Raw genomic sequence first — 15,571 nt, 5'->3', positions numbered from 1 at the left:
GGACTGTGTAAAGATCAAAAATTGAATAGTAAGTTATTCAACATCAGAATGAAAGATCTGAAGTAAATGTAAAATTATTGGAGAACTCAAAAAAAGGTGTAATAAAGATAAGAACAAACAGTAATACAAGGCTAGTATAGTCTATTTTATAGACCCTAATGAAAAATCAGACATCTGGGGAAAAAAGCTGTGAGGGTCATGCAGTCTTAAAGAATAAGAATAAGGGTTTCTTCCTTTGAAAACAAAGGCTCTTAAAAGGCTTATTCAACATCAAAAACTCAACATCAGCCTTCCTTGCGATGATATAGGAAGGAGAGGTAGAAGAAAATTCTGAAAGTAAGAATAGATATGCAAATGAGTCAAACAGTGATTTTTATATATAGAATCACAGAATCATAGAATATCTCAAATTGGAAGGGACCCCTAAGGATCATCGAGTCCAGTTCCTTGGAAATACCTAAAACTAAACCGGATGACTAAGAGCATCACCCATCTGCTTCTTCCCTCTTGAGAGACACTGAAGTCAGAATTGAGCAGCCACACATGCAGATGTTTCATGTCCGTGTAGGTATGAGTGAATAACTTTCCTGGCATCCTGCTGTCACTATGAATCCTTTTTCATTCCCACCATTCACATGCAGGCACCTTGGATGACCTGAGGCACATTAAATGGTGTTAGGGACCGGTATTTCTGAAACTGAATTCCATCCTTTGTTTATGAGGAATGGTTAAATAGTTATTTTAATCTTAAGCAATAACTAGATCCTTAAGGTTACTAACACCAGGAATCTATTGGGTTTTCTAGATGTGCCTGGATGCCATTCTGAAAATTGTATTTTAGCCAAACAATGTTGAGTACATTGTTGAGTACATCACTGAGTACAGTGATGGCAGCAACAGCATGAAAGAACACACCAGGTGACTTACTAGAACTTAGACACAATGCTATAAGGTCTAGACTCTTTGTTCTTTGTTTTTAAATTTCGAAATGGAGGCAAGAAACCTAAACCTATCATTCATAAACAACAGCAGTGCAACAGATTGACAGTGGCCAAGAAGAATTGACCATAGTCCTTGATAAAGAGACGATAAAATCCCAAATTTTGCAACATACCTGTTAGATCGTAATTTTCTGTCATTTAGTAAAAAGAACGGTGATAACAACACTTTATTACTGAGGTCAGCAATCTGAAATGCAGGTTTTAGTGGTGGGATTAGCCGTGGCCGTAAGAAAATACATGATATTTTGGCTTTGTGGAAATCTCAAATGGAAAATAATTAATTAACTCCTGCTGAGCAGTGGATTCAAAATGGGTGCAATCTCAGGAGTAGAGCTTATTGCATAGGTTTCACTGAAACTCTTTGCTCTCCCTCTGCTCCTCTTCTCTTTTTTGACCAAACTAAAATGTAATATGTGTATACAATACTCCCAAGGAAATGTTCTTAAGCCCAAAGGCTAATTTTTGAAAAGGAATAGACAAAGAGAAAGAGAGAAAGCAGTCTCAAAGTGCTGAATATCCCAATTTTCAGGACTTTCACTTGAGAAATAGAAGACTGTCAGTATTGAACCTACTTGTCTTGCTTTTCTGTAAGCATCCTTCCTGACTGTGGGCAATCATTAGATGTGTCTTTTTCTCATTATCCTGAAATAAAAGTTTCATAGATAAGGGTCTCATTTTCATTTCCCACTGCACTGGAACACATCACCAAACCCACATACACTGTGCTTTTTTCTGGTGGTGAAATGGAAATGTCATTTTTCTAGACATTTCTACATAAAAGACGCTGAGGTTTACATAGAAAAAGAAGTCACATTCCTCAATTCACTCTTCCTCTCTGCCTCAGGAGGTAGGGGATTTAAAATGACAGTGTTCCCCAAATCAGAGAATTGTTGCTAAAGATATCATCCCCTCATCCCAAAGACATAAAAATACTTACTATATCATCTTGAAGAACTTATACAATTTCTGTGAGAGAAATGAAGAGCCCAAACTTTAATCAGACCCAAAGGGGAAGAAATTGTCCTTGAATCAGTAAAGAAAAGTCCCTTTAAGAGTATGCAAGGCCACAAACTATAAAAAGAAAATAAATAAATCAAGAAGTCAAAATGAATGCATCGAGTGGAAAGACAAGTCTCTTTTTAGGCCCAGTATTGCTTTTTTTTAAGCGATGCATGGGAGTAAGGACAGAAAGGTTGTTTCTTTCAAGATAAACTCTGTACCTGCCCCTGGGGAGTCTTTCCAGCCACTCTCCTGAAAGGGCACAGGGGGAGCACACAAGCTTTGCCATTTCTCTGTGGTACTGACAAAAAGTGAAAAATAACCCAAACTTCCCAGAACTGCTTCAGCTCTTTGGACCTTTTGTGCTAGTGAGCATGTCCTGAGCTACAGCAAAGCTCAGAGTGACAGGGACAGACTGCAGCACCCATGAACTAGGCTGAGGTGCACTGGCGCAGCCTCCTTCCACGTGTTGGAGAAAGAAGGGAAGCAACTGAACTGGGAAACAGCCAAGACTTGCTCCTTTCCTTCCTTCTTCCTTTCTTGCCTCTGTCCTTCCCATACTCACTTCCTCTCATAATCCCTTCCTTCCTTCCACTTTCTCCTCCCCTACACACATTATCCCATGCCTTCTTATGCCACTGGTGTTTCCTACATGGGAGGAAAGGGAAGAACAGTGCAAAAGATGGGGACAGTCTTTTTAGCAGGACCTGTTGTGATAGGACTAGGAGTAACTATTTTAAAAGAAAGGAGATTCAGGCTAGACATAAGGAAGAAATTTTTTACAATGAGGGTGCTAAAATACTGAAAAAGGTTGCCCAGAGAGGTGGTAGATGCCCCATCCCTGGAGACATTCAAGAACAGGCTGGATGGGGCTCTGAGCAACCTGATCTGTTTGAAGATGTCCCCGCCCATGGCAGGGTGTTGGACTAGATGAGCTTCGAAGGTCCCTTCCAACCCAAACTATTCTATGATTCTATAAGAGAACACTCCAGATCTGGGAAGAAAGACACCTCTAGCCTAGGATGTGTCATAAAATTAAATTGTAGAAAGGAATCAGAAATCACTGAATGTGTTTGGCTGTGAACATCTTCTTCCCTTATAAATACGCTTTTTGTTTTGTTTTCTTTTCAAAGTTGTGAAATCGAATCCTGCCTTCCAGGAAGTGCATTGATTTTCCATCACCACTGAAAAACTTCTTCAACAGATAGGTGAAAAACTGGAGTTTCTATTGACAAATCACAATCAAACGAGAGCCTTTAGCTATTTCTTCCAGCCCTCTGAAGAACCATTGTGAAGGAACATGTCTTGCTTTATGACAAATGCTCTTAAAAAGGCATGATGTTAATTCAGTTCAGGGAGTTTGATCTGCAAAGGTCTCAGGTTACTTTATAATCTTAGTAAATTTCATTTTCCTAGACTTTTGTTTCAATAAGTTCTGATGCAAACCAGCAAATTCCATAAAACAGTTATATTATAATTAAATGATATGCTTTCCTTGGCTAACTGACTGAACAATTGTCTTTATACTGAATCTCAAGATTCGTCTCTTCTTGACATAAAATATTTATAAAATTATTCAAAGACTTCTTTTCTGATTTATTTCTTGTGCAACCTAGCTTTGGTAGGTATTTTAATACCTGCGTATCTCAGGTACCAGTGATGGGTATGACTCTTCATGAATATTCAGCCAATGTACTTCACATTACTCATGCTATGAATAGTTTCTTTACTTGAAGCAGAATTTGTGAGTTATAGATACTATGGAATGTATGCAATTAGGTGCCTACAGTAGATTGTGTCCTTAACTAAGGAGTACAGGCTTCCCCATGGAAAATGGCAGAGTCCTCTGGGAGGACTCTGAAAACATCTTTTTTAGGATATCATTGATGTATAGTATTCTTTTGGGCATTAAAATAAAGCATATGAATCTGTCTCAAAATCTGCCTCTACCAGGAAACTCTGTAAGTGTACTTCGGTCCATGTCACTAAATAATTTAACGTTAAGGGCTTCATTGAAATAGGATCTAGTTATACCAATTCTAAATTTGATTGATGAGGAAGAACCCAAATAAACTTATATAACAGCTGCCGAACTCACCTATGGACCAGGAGAATTACCCATTAAATTCACTGAAGTCACAAAGGGAACAAAGCATGTACTTTGGTAAAATTCCCGATGCAAAGAACAAAATGAAAAATTGCATAAAAAAACCCCCAAAACAACAACAGAATCAGATTTTCCAAATCGGTAAGAATATTCCCTGAGACAGTAGCCAGATAACACTTGTATTTTTTTGCTTGGTTTTTGTTTAGCAAATGAAGCTCTGAATACTCTGATCAATCCAGAAGTTCAGGAAGCTTTTTTTGGAAAGTAAACAAAAGCATGCACAAGGGATTTAGCAAGCTGATCATTCTGGGCAGATGCCAGTTTTTTCATGTGAAAGCATGAGGTAAAATAGTAGGACAACGAGTGGAAAGCAGCCTGAGCTGTGCAGCCACCCATCGATTCCTGAATAGCTGCAATGGGGCTAGCAGGACCACATGAGTAAATGTCTCGTTACTGAGCTGAGTTTTATATTTCAGCTTACCAGACCCTTAGTGGGTGTAAATCAGCATAAACTGTCTGTGGTTGTGGCACACTAATTTATCAGATCCGTCATTCTTTGGAACAATAGCTCTTTCTTCTTTCCCATTCTTGCAAATAAGAAAGCAGTTTTGTGGAAAACTGATATTTCATTTCCACTCTGTGCAGAGAAATAAATCTAGTGTTTAATCTTACTTGTGTTCATGTACAGCTTCCCCTCCCACCTGCTGTCCTTGTTGAACAAGAACTTACAAGTTCAAGGCCTTGGGGCATGTGTGTCATGATTAGCAACGTGGGCCTTAAAGCTAGGTACTTTGACAGTTGTTCCATTTCCTAGCATTTACTTCAGCAGTGAATTGAAATACCTTCAGGAATAAATACTAACCCCAGACAATAGACTGTGTGATCCCAAATCAAATTCTGGAACTGAATCACTCTTGAAAATTATTTCAAATCTTTCTTCTTCCTTCACTTACTTGTCGAGACCTAATATAAGCCCTCAGGTTTTATTGCTTTAAATTTTCCCTTGCTGTTAAAAACAGATTGAATTTTCATCAGGCCAAGTTATTTTTAAGGGAGAAAGGAAAATGGTAAAAAGTCTGAGGTTCTAAACTGATTATTGGTCTTCTGATACAAGGAAGCAGACCACCCAACCTCCTCTACTGGAGCGGAAACCCACAGAGAAAAATATGTACCAGCATCAGGATATCCATTTCTTTTAGATTGCTCCTCAGTGCATTTGCTGATGTGTCATGCAGTTCTTAAAACCCAGGTAGCTGGATAAGAGATCTTACAGTCATGGGATCAGGGCTTCAGGTAGTTCTGCAGTAGTAAAACAACAATATTATGACACATGAAGCCCCTACTTAACTGTTATCTGGACTCCGAGGAAGTTCAGATTTCTGAAGTGACACAAGTTTTGTGTATACATACAGAAATATCAAAAACTTAAGTTGAAAGACCCTCTGGAGGTTCCACCTGCTCTGTGCATGTATAAATTTGAAGTTAAATCAGGTTGTTCAGGTCTGTGAAAAGTTGAGTTTTCAATGTCTTCAAGAACAGTCTCTCCACAGCCCCTCTGGACAGCCTGTTCTGTGGATAACCACTCCCATTGTGAAGGTTTTTTCCTTATGTCTCAGAAATTTCCCTTTTACATCTTTGACGGTTGCATCTTGTCCTTTCATTGTATAGTTTTGAGCAGTCTGGCTCCATTAGGCTGTTGAAGACAGATGTTAGATGCCTTCAGAGCCTTTTCTTCTTCAGCTTGTAACAACTCAACCTCTCCTGGTACCTTTTTGCTCCAAACCCTAACCACATTAAGATCTCTTTGCAGCACTTGCTTCACTTTGTTAACATGTCTCTTCTACTGGGAACTATTAAGGCAGACACTGTGCCCTCCATCTCCCAAGGGCAAGGTCCTGCATTTGATCTTGTTGAACTCCGTGAGTTTTCTGTCAGCCCATTCCTTCAGCTTGTCAAGAGCCCTTTGAACAGTGGCTCTGCCCTCCAGCGTAATGAAAGCTTCCCTCACCTTGGTTTCAATCCCAGATTTGGTGTGGGCATGTTCCCTCTGGCTGTACAGCTTATTAATAGAGAGGTCAAAATCTACTAGCCCAGAAACATCTCAGATTCTACCACCAAAGCTAAAGTAGGATCTGCAAGCATGATACATCACCTGTAAGAAGCTGGATCTGGTGGCTCTCAGAGGAAGTGTAATGGAGGTCTTGGTCAGCTGCTGAGATAATACATAAACATTTACTGTTTGTTTTCAAGTGAAAACACATCAAATTCTTTTTAGAGGATGCACCTAGAACAAATCCTTATGCCTGAATAATTTCAAACATACAGCTTTTCCTCATTGCAACACATTCCCTAACATGAGTCTATGAAGATCAAGAGGGAGGTTAAGTTCCTGTTGAATTTTCTTCACGGTATAGAAAAGAACTCAGGATTGATCAGGTCAGAGAGAAGAGAGAAAAAATGAGAAAGAATTTCTGCCCAGGTAGTCCTCTGGGAGAAAAGTAGTGTGGGTTCCTGGGACTGCTCTCATATTTTGCGTTAGAAATGAAGCTTCATGTTTTGTTCTTGATTCCAGAAGGCAGGAATTGCATTCCTCAGTTCATGTGTGTCCAGTTATTCTTTCAGGTCTCAGACTTAGTAAGAAATCACAGATGTCACATGTTAGCCTCTTTCTTACTGTTTGCACTCGTTTCGTTTGCACTTGTTTTTCAAGCAAGAGACCCACACAGTGTTTTACTTTGGAAAGCAGAAGCTTAAGTGAGCTCTTACATAATGCTGTTCATAAAGCAAACTCTGGAAGACAAACAGTTCAATTAGTCTCCTACCGATATACCCTGAACATCTTTATAGATCATATTGGGAAAACTCCAAGAAACTGGAGTGGCTGCAGTGGGCCAGAACCTAGGATCAACCAGTTAACAAAATAATTAGTTATAGATTAATGGAATAATGGAAAATGAAAGAGAAAGGAATAATGGGGCGTCAAACTTGACATTTGTCACCCATATGAGATTAAAAATGTGGGAATAGATGGGAAAGCTGCCTTGGGAGTAAATATTTCATGGGGAATGATCAGGAACAGTGGAAAGTAGATGACTGTTTAAATTCAGTCTGACAGATATATTTTATTTTGTTTTATGGAAAGCCCAGCATCTGAGTCACATTTAAAAATGTGGCTGTCATCAAATGCCAATACCAAATAGCTGAGCAGTGACAGAGGCTTTTACTCATTCCTTAATTATTAATAGTCTTGTTTTGTAGAAATCAGGCCTTAAGAAAAGCTGTCAACTCATGCACGGAAAGGCAATTTAGTGGCAACTCACCTTCCCATCAGGTAGTGGTTCCCAGATTTACTCCACAGCTTGGGCAAGAATTTTCCTGGAACCAGAAAACTGCTGCAAAGCAGCAGAGTTGTTCCTGCTCAGGGTAGTATCTTGCCTCTTGGTGCAGTTGAGACTCCTACGGTCCTGAAGCTGTATGAACTATTGCAAGAGACAAAATTGCTATTTTGCTACTTCCCACTAGGTCCCTGCAGTCATAGAGCGAACATCTCCAACGTCATTCCAGTTGTCCTGATTGCTAGGGAGTTGCCAAATCTGTTATGCTAACAGAGGTGACATTGTCACAGCTCCATGCCCCAAGTCCAGCCAGCAGCGAGGCTGAGTGTGTGTTACCGATGGACGCATGCACAGGCATACACCATACACACAGGTAGCCACACAGATCGACACAGACAAAAACGGTCAGCAAAAACATAAACATAAATGACGACAAAGGCCTCGTCCTGTTCTCCTCTCTGACTGATCAGGATAGAAGTCCTCTAGTGGAAAATACATGTACGTACACACAACGTGGATCCCTGCAGTAATTGACCTCAGATGCTCAGTCTGCCAGTAGCTGGCCCTGCATCTCGAATCCTCAAAATTGCCAACACTGGGACATAAGATCCCCACTCCAGTTAATGGTACACAGACACACACACCCCAACACATATGAACTAGTAATAGTCCTTAGACACCCAGCCTACTCAGAGGCTGGCCCTTGAACCCTTGTTGGCCTCCAGGTACCACTCACACAGAGAGGACATGCAAATGCAAACAAGTCCCTCAGCTCATCCTTAGGACTCATGGACTCCCCAATAGTTCTCTTGGACCTCCTGGCCCCTCCAAATGCTCGAAGGAAGGGCCTCTCCTGTACTCTCCACAGACCATTCCCATTTCAGTGTTTTTTCCTTGCACCCCATAACGTGTCCCATATCCCAGGTAGTGACCAATTTGGTCTGTGAGGTGACCTGGAGAGCTGGTCCATTGTCACACTGGATGTGTGCCTCCCTCAACCCATGGGGCTGAGGTTTTCCTGGGACAGTCCTGGAAGAAACTGGGTCAAGGGCTCACATCTAAGATGAGGGCTCACATCTAAGATGTGGGCTTCCCAGGCTACCCTTGTGTCTCTGAGCTCCTTTGTGCCTGCAGAGATGAGCCTTTAACCACATAATCTGTCACTGATCTTTATAACTGGTCTCTCTTTTATTTCTGGGTAAGTTCTGAACACTGCCAGAGATGGGGAAACCCTGACCCTGCCTTGATCCTCTCCTTTGATGACATTTTCCCTCCTTGTCCTAGCTCTATTATAGCATTTCTGTTTAAAAATATGTAGACCACTATGACAGTTTCATTTGCAATTCTGCTGTGAACCCATGATCAAAGAAAAATTGAAAAAAAAGAATTAAAAAAAAAAAACAAAAACCAACAAAATCCCTCCACCAACCCAGCTAAAAGCTTTTAAAACACCCTGATGGTAGCAGGTTTATTAGTTTTTTTAGTGCATAATAAAACTGTATGTATTCCTATTTATCCTTATCAGTGAGGTTTACAAGTAGGCGTCATCAGCAGAAAGAACTATTGCTACTTCTCTGTTCCTCTTGTTCACCACTTACATGCGTTATTCCTGTTTTGTCTTCAAGAAAATAGCATTAGACTTTAATAACAACAATATCAAAGACCTCAAACAATCTCAGCTAATTTATAGCTAATAAATAAGGCACTTTATGTGCTCTGTACTACCATCTACTACACTGAGGTGGTGGGGGGTGGGGGGAGAAAGGTCATTCCAATAAGTAAAATGAATGGGTTATTGAGAAGCTAACTTCTTCTCAGACAGGGTAAGTATTACTATGTTGAATCATTTTTAAAAACTGTTAAATAGTTCCTTTCCCTTCATTTTTTTTCCTTACGAAATCACTCTCCAGCTAAACAAAAAGCAAATGAAAGTCATTGTTAAAATGAAATCCTTACTCAGATTTCAAAGCTTTAATGTTATTTTCCCTCCCTGTTTCCCTTCAGATGAACACATTGTCCTTTCTCTTTTTTACAGCTTTAACAGAAGAAATAACACATATTTAAAGGTTCCCCATAGCTCAGCAAGATTCAGTGCCTGTATTTGAATCCCTCATACCTTTTGTAACTGGCTCTTTCTTACCAGTGACGTGGTCAAGTTGCTACCTTGGCCTGTCCAGCCCATACATCCCAGCAAGACTGAAACAAGAAAAATTACACTTGAAGGTAAGGGGGAAGGGAGAAACCAAAATGACTCCACTAAAGCAAAATCTACCAAATGAGCTCTAATGCTTTCGGGTTTGGAATACACAGTTGTAAAGGCAAAAAGATGAGCTATGAACATTTCCAAGAGTAACAATGAGATAGACTTTTAAAAGCAGTCAAAACCGATTAGTCAGTGTGTCACAGACTGGCATGGAAGTAGGAGATTTATATGACACTGAGACCCGGCAAAAGGCTGACATCTTTGAAATAGGACTAAAGATCAAAATGGTGCTGGACTATTTCCTTATGAGTTCTGAATGCAACAATTTTTAATGCCTTGTACCAACCCTATTGCAGGAGAGATATTACCAGGAGCACTACTGCATTGTGAACAATTTGTGTAGGGTCTTCATTAACTAATGACTCCAACTACTGTCTAAATTATACTTGTGTAAGCTCCAAATCTGATACCCTTCCCTTTGCATTTATCTGTCCACTAGGATATAACTTAGGACACAGGCTGCCTCTTTCAAATATCCATTTCCATTGCCAACTCTGAAAAATCTGCTGTCTTTCTTGAGCCAGCTTCATCACTTTCATTTCCAGAGCTCTCCAAATGGAATTCTGCAGCATGGATTTAGGATACGTTTGCGGCCAAATGTTAACTTCTTGGTTTTTAGCTGTTACTGCAGATAAATAAATTGAAGACTCAGAGTTTGGTTCATCTTGCACAATGTGCATAGACAAACTAAATTTCTCATCTCCTTTTATAGTCAGTGGAGAGAAGCAATTCCTTGGTGCAGTACAGCATAGACTAAAGTTGGTGGTTAAAAATAAGACAGAAAAATCACTCCCAGAAAAACTTCTTTCTCTACTGGCTAGAATGAGAAACTAGACTTATTAGCTTAGCTGTAGATGTCTAATTTCAAATGAAGTTAATTAAAGTCTACCTCCATCTTCTGGAGGAAAAAAAAGGCAAAAAAAAAGCAACAAAAAAGACAAAAAGCCTTGTTCCAGCTTTTCTGAATGCTGCCAAAATTGTAGTTTCTTTTGTGGTAGGCTCTAGCTCAAAGCACAGGACTGCAGAGAGTCATAGCTGAGCTGGCTCAAACTCTGACACCATTTCAACCACAGTTACTGGTCTGTCTCTCCTGACATTTGGAATGGGTTACTACAGGTAAGGGTCATTTCTCTTTTCTTGTCTCATTGGTAAGGAAGGGAGTTTCGGAATGATCCCTGCTGGAATGTAGCATAAATATCAGAAAGTGGCAGAAAGCTGACCTGCACTCTCATCCTTATGTGAAAAGACAAGTACACAAAACCTGCCACAATTAATCATCTGCTTCCTAACCAGCTTTGGTCAACCTGAGAAGCCTAGGGCTGTTGTTGCCCTAATTCTGTACAAGGAGTAGATCTATATTCCATCTCTGTTCCTATTTGCATGCAAACTGGTCTTTCAAATCACTGTACTTTTTGCGTAGATGAGAAAAGGGAACTGGTCTAATGGTTTATTGATCCAGTCTCAAATGGCAGGGCAAATGATCTTTCATGGAAAAGCCTGTGGACTCTCTCTCATTTCTCCCCAGATTAGTGCTTTTATTTTTGCTTGGATTTAAAAATCAAATTTATAAATACAATCTTTACTAACTTTAGTGTTAAAAAATGTCACAGCTCTTTTTTTTTTTTTTTTTTTTTTTTAATTAACATTCCCACAGACTGCCATGGCCAAAATGTTTATATAAGTGTCATCGTTTTCAGTCCTTCATGATTACATATCCATGTGATAGCAAACTGAATTGAGTCAAGTATAGTATGCAGTTAGATGACTGTGCAAGCTCTTGTTCTTGACAACCATGCTTGAGTTCACAGTTCACTGTGCCACTCAGTCCTTGAGCCAGTCTGCAGCTACTGCGTTATCTTACTTGCCTCTTCTGCCCAAGGGAATTCTGCAGTCGTTCAAGGAGAACAGCCTTCTCTTATCTTGGCTCATCATTCCTTCCTCTTTCTGGCTGAGTTCAAAAGGACTGATGCAGCCAGTCAGGTGTGAATTCATTGTATCCTGGACTCTTTCTGTTACACATGCCTGTTTCCTCTTCCTCCAGGTTACCCTGTTGGAACTCTATCAGCATTTCTGATCTGATAATAGGACACTTTCTTCCACTAAGACTAGTCAACATAACGGCAGAACATTACAATATCTCATCCCTTGCACCAGGGACTGAAGTAGCTTCTGGTGGAACTTTTTCTGCAAGTCTGAACAGTGTCATAATCCTACATGGTATTGTTCAATGGTACTGCACTTCAGCTTTATCCAATCCTGACTCCCTGATCACTTCATAAACATGCACAAGACTTTATCAAGTTTCAAAGGAGACATGTATACACTATCAACCACTTGCTCTGCATTTCGCTGTGTGGTCAACTCTCCCTCATCATCTGCACTTCATGCACACTAGCTCTCTCTCTGGTTGACTCCTGAAGCTAAGTGGTTGTCTCGAAGAAAAAGCTGTATTACTGATGGGAGAATACTTCACTACAGGCTGCACTTCAGACAAATGCAGGCTGACTCCTTCTGCATTATGCGTCCTACAACACTAAGCTACACAGGGCTTGTGCCCCTATACAAAGGACAATGCCACCACTGAGCTACCATGTGACTTCCAAGGGTAAGCAATATGCAACTTAAACGACATGCTTTAAAATAAACACTTTCCTAAGCTGCAGCATAACAATGTCCTTATGTGGAAAAATAAATGCATGCATGCAGACACACACAGATCGTATCCCAGGAACACTAAAGGGTTCCCAAAGGCCACTAAGACTGAATGCTAAGTGGTGCAGGCTCACAAGTCAGCCCCAGAGAGAACTAACTCTGAACAGCAGGGAAGTTAAATAGTTTATCCTGTTTAGTTTGGGGTATCGTAGAATCATAGAATAATTTGCGTTGAAAGGGACCTTCAAAGCTCATCTAGTCCAACCCCCTGCCATGAGCAGGGACATCTTCACCCAGACCAAGTTGCTCAGAGCCCCGTCCAGCCTGGCCTTGAATGTCTCCAGGGACGGGGCATCCACCATCTCTCTGGGCAACCTGGAATAGTGTTTCACCACTCTCAGTGTAAAAAATTTTTTCCTTATATTCGGCCTGAATATCCTCTCTTTTAGTCTAAAACCATCACCCTTATCCTATCACAACAGGCCTTGCTAAAAATTCTGTCCCCACATTTCTTATTGGCTCCTTTTAAGTACTGAAAGGTTGCAATAAGGTCTCTCCGGAGCCTTCTCTTCTCCAGGCTGAACAACCCCAACTCTCTCAGCCTGTCCTCACAGCAGAGCTGCTCCAGCCCTCTGATCATCTTGGTGGCCTCCTCTGGCCCCTCTCCGTCAGGTCCATGTCTTTTCTGTACTGAGGTCTCCAGAGCTGGATGCAGGACTCCAGGGGGGGTCTCACCAGAGCAGAGCAGAGGGGCAGAATCACCTCCCTCAACCTGCTGGACACACTCTTGTTGATGCAGCCCAAGATACAATTGGCCTTCTGGGCTGCAAGTGCACATTGCTGGCTCATGTCCAACCTTTCATCCAGCAGTACCTCCAAGTCCTTCTTAGCATGGCTGCTCTCAATCCTTCCATCTCCCAGCCTGTACTGATACCAGAGGTTGCCCCAACCCAGTTGCAGGACCTTGCACTTGGCCTTATTGAATCTCCTGAGGTTGTCATGGGCCTGGTTCTCAAGCTTGTCCCGTTCCCTCTGGATGGCATCCTGTCTCTCAGGCATTTCAGCTGCAACACTCAGCTTGGTGTCATCTGAACTTGCTGAGTGCACTCAATCCCACTGTCTATGTTATTGATGAAGATATTAAACTGCACTGGTCCCAGTATGGACCCCTGAGGAAAACCACTTGTCACTGGTGTCCATATAGACTTTGTGACATTGACTGCTACTCTCTGGGGGTGACCATCCAGCCACTTCCTCATCCACTAAACAGTCCGCCCATCAAATCCGTATCTCCCCAATTTGGTGAGAAGGACATTGTGGGGGACCATGTCAAAGGCTTTACAGAAGTCCAGATAGATGACATCCATAGCCCTTCCTTTGTCCACTGATGTAGTTACTCCATCATAGAAGGCCAGTAGGTTGGTCAGGCAGGACTTGCCCTTGGTGAAGCTGTGCTGGCTGTCTCGAATCACCTCCCTGTCCTCCAAGTGCCTTAGCAGAGCTTCTAGAAGGATCTGTTCCATGACCTACCCAGGCACAGAGGTGAGGCTGACAGGTCAGTAGTTCCCAGGATCCTCCTTTCTACCCCTTTTAGAAATGGGTGCGATGTTTCCTTTTTTCCAGTCCCCTGAAGAGTTTTCTTCCTACTGTGGTCCTCAAAGACAGATGTTACTGCTCTATAAAACTAATATGAGTTTTCACACCAGTTTTAGTTGTAAGTTCCTTTTTTTTTTTTTTTTCCCTGAGGATAGAAATATCTACAATGTCTTGATTTTTGTTTAATATGGAAAATTCAGTGAAACCTATATGAAATTTTCAAAGCTTTCATTCATAGCAATTAACTCAAGCCATTTTACCTGCCTTGTCACATTAGTCAAAACAAACTTAAACAGGTACAATAATATTTTGAATGACTGCTCTAACATATATTCTGTCATCTCACTGATAGCATAAAGAACTAATCACTTTGTTCTCCATTTCTCTGTCAGAATTACAGTAATTCTCTAAAGAGAGTGGAAAAATAAAACTAACCAACCAAAATCATACTTCTGACAAAATTAAACTAATTTGAAAATACCTTTTTCTCAAATTCCAATATATGCATTATTCAGAATACGAGCACTTTCCTTCCCAGTTCCCTTTCTGAAAACAAGTGAATTTGAAAAATCTCATTGATTAGCAAAAATAGACTGATTGATTTTAGGCAATTAGTCAGAGATACTAACAAAATTAATTAATTAGCTAATTGTCCAATATTTCCTATAAACTGTTCCTTAGAATCCTAGAAAAGCTTTGATTTGCATTTCTAGATGTGTTTATCACATTTTTGTTAACAATGTAGTTTTCCATGGAAAAAATATTAAAAGAAAAGGCAAAGCAGGTTGCTTGAAAGAACATCTTAATTTCTTTCAATATATATTTTTGCCTGGAGCTCTACCAGTTCATGGGACTCTAATTAAGCTTGATATTTCTAGGATTCCTTCAGCAGATCCCCTGTCCTCTGTTTCTCTCTTTCCAGCTTAGTCTTTATATTACTACCATGAAACACACCAGTAATCCATATAAGTAACACTTTTAAAGGTCAGCTTAAATCTATTGAACAATTTGACTGCTTAGTTTAATTAAATGCTTATGTATTCTTCTGGACTGATAATATCAGTCTGGACTTGCTTAATATCAAGCAAGATGAAATCATCTGTGGAGCCACAACCAAGCTTTCCTTGTGCAATCCCATCCGACTGTGATAGTTCTATGTCTGCCCATGCTTCAAACAAAAGTAGGTAATGATCAGACTCCTTATACTTCTTTCCACCTCCCTTCTTTCTCTGATCTTATTCAGGTCTGGATGACCTCTTCAAATACCTTTGTCCCTTGTTAGTCCAAGGCACACGTAGCTGATGTATGATGAGTTTAAGACTCATTAGATTACAGACTGAATCACATAAGCCTAATTAAAGTGAGAAGTATCTGAAGTACCCCATTCATTTTTAGAAACATCTTCAGTGTAAGAGCCTGGAACCACTGGGACATGGAACCCTTGGGATACGGTTAACAACTCACCTCAGTATGTCTCTCAGATGAACGTATATCAGTATTTATAATTTCTCTGACACAATGGTGATAATTTCAATTCCTTATCCATAGAGACTGCATCTATCAATCTATATATATAAAAGAAAAGAACATGTTATGAAGTCGACTGTAAGGGAATTGG

The sequence above is a fragment of the Caloenas nicobarica genome, chromosome 2 (assembly GCF_036013445.1).
Source record: "Caloenas nicobarica isolate bCalNic1 chromosome 2, bCalNic1.hap1, whole genome shotgun sequence".
Lineage (NCBI taxonomy): Eukaryota > Metazoa > Chordata > Aves > Columbiformes > Columbidae > Caloenas > Caloenas nicobarica.
Note: the sequence above shows the minus strand (reverse complement) of the source record.